We start from the raw sequence: 5,000 nt of genomic DNA on the forward strand, positions 1-5,000 counted from the left end.
GAACCAGTGACCTAAGGATTTCTGTACCAATCTCCTCTACTGTCCTCCGCTCTACCAGCTGAGCTATCGAAGGATTCCATGATCATACAGCTGTGATATTACGTGCTATTGAAATGATTGAGTGTTAATTTTAAACATTATCAACTTTCCAAGCAAAATGAAAAATGTTTTGACTACACAAAAGAGATTCAACTACTTATTCCTGTGTTGCTTTATCACACAAATTGTCATGTTTAATCATTTAGAAAATATCACTAATAGTTTGACTTATATTTGTGCAATTACTATCAACTGGCTACAGAGCTAGTTTGGAAAGCACTTTCAATAGATTTTTTTAGTGTAGCCAAACTTACATCAAGATTAGAGATGCTTGAGCCTATCAAACCTTCTACACTCTTTTAAATTGTGCTTGTTTTGTAAACTAATCAAGTGTTCCAGGAATTTTGGAGATATTCCATTGTTTGTTCTGATTTGACAATTCATTTTGGACAATGAGCGGCCCTTTTGAGCTAGTGAAGATAATTGTGCTACATGAGAGTATGCACAGACAATTATTTTTCTATTTTTGCATTAAAGCACAATTTTTAATAAAGGAGAGGTTAATGATATAATAATTAGCACTGAAAGTCATCTGACACGATTTGAAAGTAAAATGTTGTGCATTGAAAGTAACCAAAGCTCTTTTAACTTTGAGTGGACATCATTTTCTTTCAAATGAATTTGATATTTTGCTAAATGTACAAAACTTTCTTACAAATTTGACATTCAAAATGCATTTGTAATTAATAAATGCTACTTAGTATGGCTGCTGAGATTCCTGGGCTCAGTCTCAAGTAGAGGAGGAGAATGACGGATAGAGAAAGAGAGAACAGGCAGGCATCCTAAAGATTTTGATGTGCCAGTTCCTGACTCACCCTGAGCAACACTGGTTTCAAGCTTTTAGTAAATTTTCTGAAAAATGAAACAACCATGTGGTCGTAGTTGGCAGGATTTGAACCTGCGCGGGAATACCCCAAAGAATTTCTAGTCCATCGGCTTAACCACTCGGCCACGACTACCTCTCATGCAATGTGATGTTTTCACAAAAGTTTCTCTATGGGTTGAGCTACTTCATTTCAGGCTGTGAGGATGACTGAAGTAATATTGTATCAGAGATGATTTCCACGGGAAGTTAATCCTGACCACAGTGACCTGCGTTAATGATTTTTAAAATATAACTTGGAGAATGCTTTATACTTGGTATAGTTTTGGGTTTGTAAAATGTCGGTACTCACATCTAAGTTTATCAAAAGTGTCATCCTTCGAGCCGGAATTGAACCAGCGACCTAAGGATTTCTGTACCAATCTCCTCTACAATCCTCCGCTCTACCAGCTGAGCTATCGAAGGATTCCATGATCATACAGCTGTGATATTACGTGCTATTAAAATGATTGAGTGTTAATTTTAAACATTATCAACTTTCCAAGCAAAATAAAAAATGATTTGACTACACAAAAGAGATTCAACTACTTATTCCTGTGTTGCTTTATCACACAAATTGTCATGTTTAATCATTTGGAAAATATCACTAATAGTTTGACTTATATTTGTGCAATTACTATCAACTGGCCACAGAGCTAGTTTGGAAAGCACTTTCAATAGATTTTTTAGTGTAGCCAAACTTACATCAAGATTAGAGATGCTTGAGCCTATCAAACCTTCTACACTCTTTTAAATTTTGCTTGTTTTGTAAACTAATCAAGTGTTCCAGGAATGATGGGGATATTCCATTGTTTGTTCTGATTTGACAATTCATTTTGGACAATGAGCGGCCCTTTTGAGCTAGTGAAGATAATTGTGCTACATGAGAGTATGCACAGACAATTATTTTTCTTTTTTTGCATTAAAGCACAATTTTTAATAAAGGAGAGGTTAATGATATAATAATTAGCACTGAAAGTCATCTGACACGATTTGAAAGTAAAATGTTGTGCATTGAAAGTAACCAAAGCTCTTTTTACTTTGAGTGGACATCATTTTCTTTCAAATGAATTTGATATTTTGCTAAATGTACAAAACTTTCTTACAAATTTGACATTCAAAATGCATTTGTAATTAATAAATGCTACTTAGTATGGCTGCTGAGATTCCTGGGCTCAGTCTCAAGTAGAGGAGGAGAATGACAGATAGAGAAAGAGAGAACAGGCAGGCATCCTAAAGATTTTGATGTGCCAGTTCCTGACTCACCCTGAGCAACACTTGTTTCAAGCTTTTAGTAAATTTTCTGAAAAATAAAACAACCATGTGGTCGTAGTTGGCAGGATTTGAACCTGCGCGGGTAGACCCCAATGGATTTCTAGTCCATCGCCTTAACCACTCGGCCACGACTACCTCTCATGCAATAAGATGTTTTTCACAAAAGTTTCTCTATGGGTTGAGCTACTTCATTTCAGGCTTTGAGGATGACTGAAGTAATATTGTATCAGAGATGATTTCCACAGGAAGTTAATCCTGACCACAGTGACCTGCGTTAATGATTTTTAAAATATAACTTGGAGAATGCTTTATACTTGGTATAGTTTTGGGTTTGTAAAATGTCAGTACTCACATCTAAGTTTATCAAAAGTGTCATCCTTCGAGCTGGAATTGAACCAGCAACCTAAGGATTTCTGTACCAATCACCTCTACAGTCCTCCGCTCTACCAGCTGAGCTATCGAAGGATTCCATGATCAAACAGCTGTGATATTACGTGCTATTAAAATGATTGAGTGTTAATTTTAAACATTATCAACTTTCCAAGCAAAATGAAAAATGATTTGACTGCACAAAAGAGATTCAACTACTTATTCCTGTGTTGCTTTATCACACAAATTGTCATGTTTAATCATTTGGAAAATATCACTAATAGTTTGACTTATATTTGTGCAATTACTATCAACTGGCTACAGAGCTAGTTTGGAAAGCACTTTCAATAGATTTTTTAGTGTAGCCAAACTTACATCAAGATTAAAGAAGCTTGACCTATCAAACCTTCTACACTCTTTTAAATGTTGCTTGTTTTGTAAACTAATCAAGTGTTCCAGGAATTTTGGAGATATTCCATTGTTTGTTCTGATTTGACAATTCATTTTGGACAATGAGCGGCCCTTTTGAGCTAGTGAAGATAATTGTGCTACATGAGAGTATGCACAGACAATTATTTTTCTTTTTTTGCATTAAAGCACAATTTTTAATAAAGGAGAGGTTAATGATATAATAATTAGCACTGAAAGTCATCTGACACGATTTGAAAGTAAAATGTTGTGCATTGAAAGAAACCAAAGCTCTTTTTACTTTGAGTGGACATCATTTTCTTTCAAATGAATTTGATATTTTGCTAAATGTACAAAACTTTCTTACAAATTTGACATTCAAAATGCATTTGTAATTAACAAATGCTACTTAGTATGGCTGCTGAGATTCCTGGGCTCAGTCTCAAGTAGAGGAGGAGAATGACGGATAGAGAAAGAGAGAACAGGCAGGCATCCTAAAGATTTTGATGTGCCAGTTCCTGACTCACCCTGAGCAACACTGGTTTCAAGCTTTTAGTAAATTTTCTGAAAAATGAAACAACCATGTGGTCGTAGTTGGCAGGATTTGAACCTGCGCGGGAATACCCCAATGGATTTCTAGTCCATCGGCTTAACCACTCGGCCACGACTACCTCTCATGCAATGTGATGTTTTCACAAAAGTTTCTCTATGGGTTGAGCTACTTCATTTCAGGCTGTGAGGATGACTGAAGTAATATTGTATCAGAGATGATTTCCACGGGAAGTTAATCCTGACCACAGTGACCTGCGTTAATGATTTTTAAAATATAACTTGGAGAATGCTTTATACTTGGTATAGTTTTGGGTTTGTAAAATGTCGGTACTCACATCTAAGTTTATCAAAAGTGTCATCCTTCGAGCCGGAATTGAACCAGCGACCTAAGGATTTCTGTACCAATCTCCTCTACAATCCTCCGCTCTACCAGCTGAGCTATCGAAGGATTCCATGATCATACAGCTGTGATATTACGTGCTATTAAAATGATTGAGTGTTAATTTTAAACATTATCAACTTTCCAAGCAAAATAAAAAATGATTTGACTACACAAAAGAGATTCAACTACTTATTCCTGTGTTGCTTTATCACACAAATTGTCATGTTTAATCATTTGGAAAATATCACTAATAGTTTGACTTATATTTGTGCAATTACTATCAACTGGCTACAGAGCTAGTTTGGAAAGCACTTTCAATAGATTTTTTAGTGTAGCCAAACTTACATCAAGATTAAAGAAGCTTGAGCCTATCAAACCTTCTACACTCTTTTAAATTTTGCTTGTTTTGTAAACTTATCAAGTGTTCCAGGAATGATGGGGATATTCCATTGTTTGTTCTGATTTGACAATTCATTTTGGACAATGAGCGGCCCTTTTGAGCTAGTGAAGATAATTGTGCTAAATGAGAGTATGCACAGACAATTATTTTTCTTTTTTTGCATTAAAGCACAATTTTTAATAAAGGAGAGGTTAATGATATAATAATTAGCACTGAAAGTCATCTGACACGATTTGAAAGTAAAATGTTGTGCATTGAAAGTAACCAAAGCTCTTTTTACTTTGAGTGGACATCATTTTCTTTCAAATGAATTTGATATTTTGCTAAATGTACAAAACTTTCTTACAAATTTGACATTCAAAATGCATTTGTAATTAATAAATGCTACTTAGTATGGCTGCTGAGATTCCTGGGCTCAGTCTCAAGTAGATGAGGAGAATGACGGATAGAGAAAGAGAGAACAGACAGGCATCCTAAAGATTTTGATGTGCCAGTTCCTGACTCACCCTGAGCAACACTGGTTTCAAGCTTTTAGTAAATTTTCTGAAAAATAAAACAACCATGTGGTCGTAGTCGGCAGGATTTGAACCTGCACGGGGAGACCCCAATGGCTTTCTAGTCCATCGCCTTAACCACTCGGCCACGACTACCTC

At 35.6% G+C, this 5,000-nt stretch overlaps 6 non-coding genes across 6 annotated transcripts; all 6 read right to left on the minus strand.

The window, feature by feature from the left end:
• Positions 1-1,297: 1,297 nt before the first annotated feature.
• Positions 1,298-1,387, minus strand: TRNAY-GUA (transfer RNA tyrosine (anticodon GUA)). The gene is given in 2 exon segments: positions 1,298-1,333; positions 1,351-1,387. It is a non-coding gene; the product is annotated as a tRNA-Tyr (tRNA).
• A 902-nt stretch (positions 1,388-2,289) lies between these two features.
• On the minus strand, positions 2,290-2,371 carry TRNAS-AGA (transfer RNA serine (anticodon AGA)). Its single transcript has one exon. It is a non-coding gene; the product is annotated as a tRNA-Ser (tRNA).
• A 240-nt stretch (positions 2,372-2,611) lies between these two features.
• TRNAY-GUA (transfer RNA tyrosine (anticodon GUA)) lies at positions 2,612-2,701 on the minus strand. The gene is given in 2 exon segments: positions 2,612-2,647; positions 2,665-2,701. It is a non-coding gene; the product is annotated as a tRNA-Tyr (tRNA).
• A 901-nt stretch (positions 2,702-3,602) lies between these two features.
• On the minus strand, positions 3,603-3,684 carry TRNAS-AGA (transfer RNA serine (anticodon AGA)). The gene has a single exon. It is a non-coding gene; the product is annotated as a tRNA-Ser (tRNA).
• A 239-nt stretch (positions 3,685-3,923) lies between these two features.
• TRNAY-GUA (transfer RNA tyrosine (anticodon GUA)) lies at positions 3,924-4,013 on the minus strand. The gene is given in 2 exon segments: positions 3,924-3,959; positions 3,977-4,013. It is a non-coding gene; the product is annotated as a tRNA-Tyr (tRNA).
• Positions 4,014-4,915: 902 nt separating this feature from the next.
• On the minus strand, positions 4,916-4,997 carry TRNAS-AGA (transfer RNA serine (anticodon AGA)). Its single transcript has one exon. It is a non-coding gene; the product is annotated as a tRNA-Ser (tRNA).
• Between the last annotated feature and the right edge of the window lie 3 nt (positions 4,998-5,000).

The sequence above is a fragment of the Pseudophryne corroboree genome, assembly GCF_028390025.1.
Source record: "Pseudophryne corroboree isolate aPseCor3 chromosome 4 unlocalized genomic scaffold, aPseCor3.hap2 SUPER_4_unloc_1, whole genome shotgun sequence".
NCBI lineage: Eukaryota > Metazoa > Chordata > Amphibia > Anura > Myobatrachidae > Pseudophryne > Pseudophryne corroboree.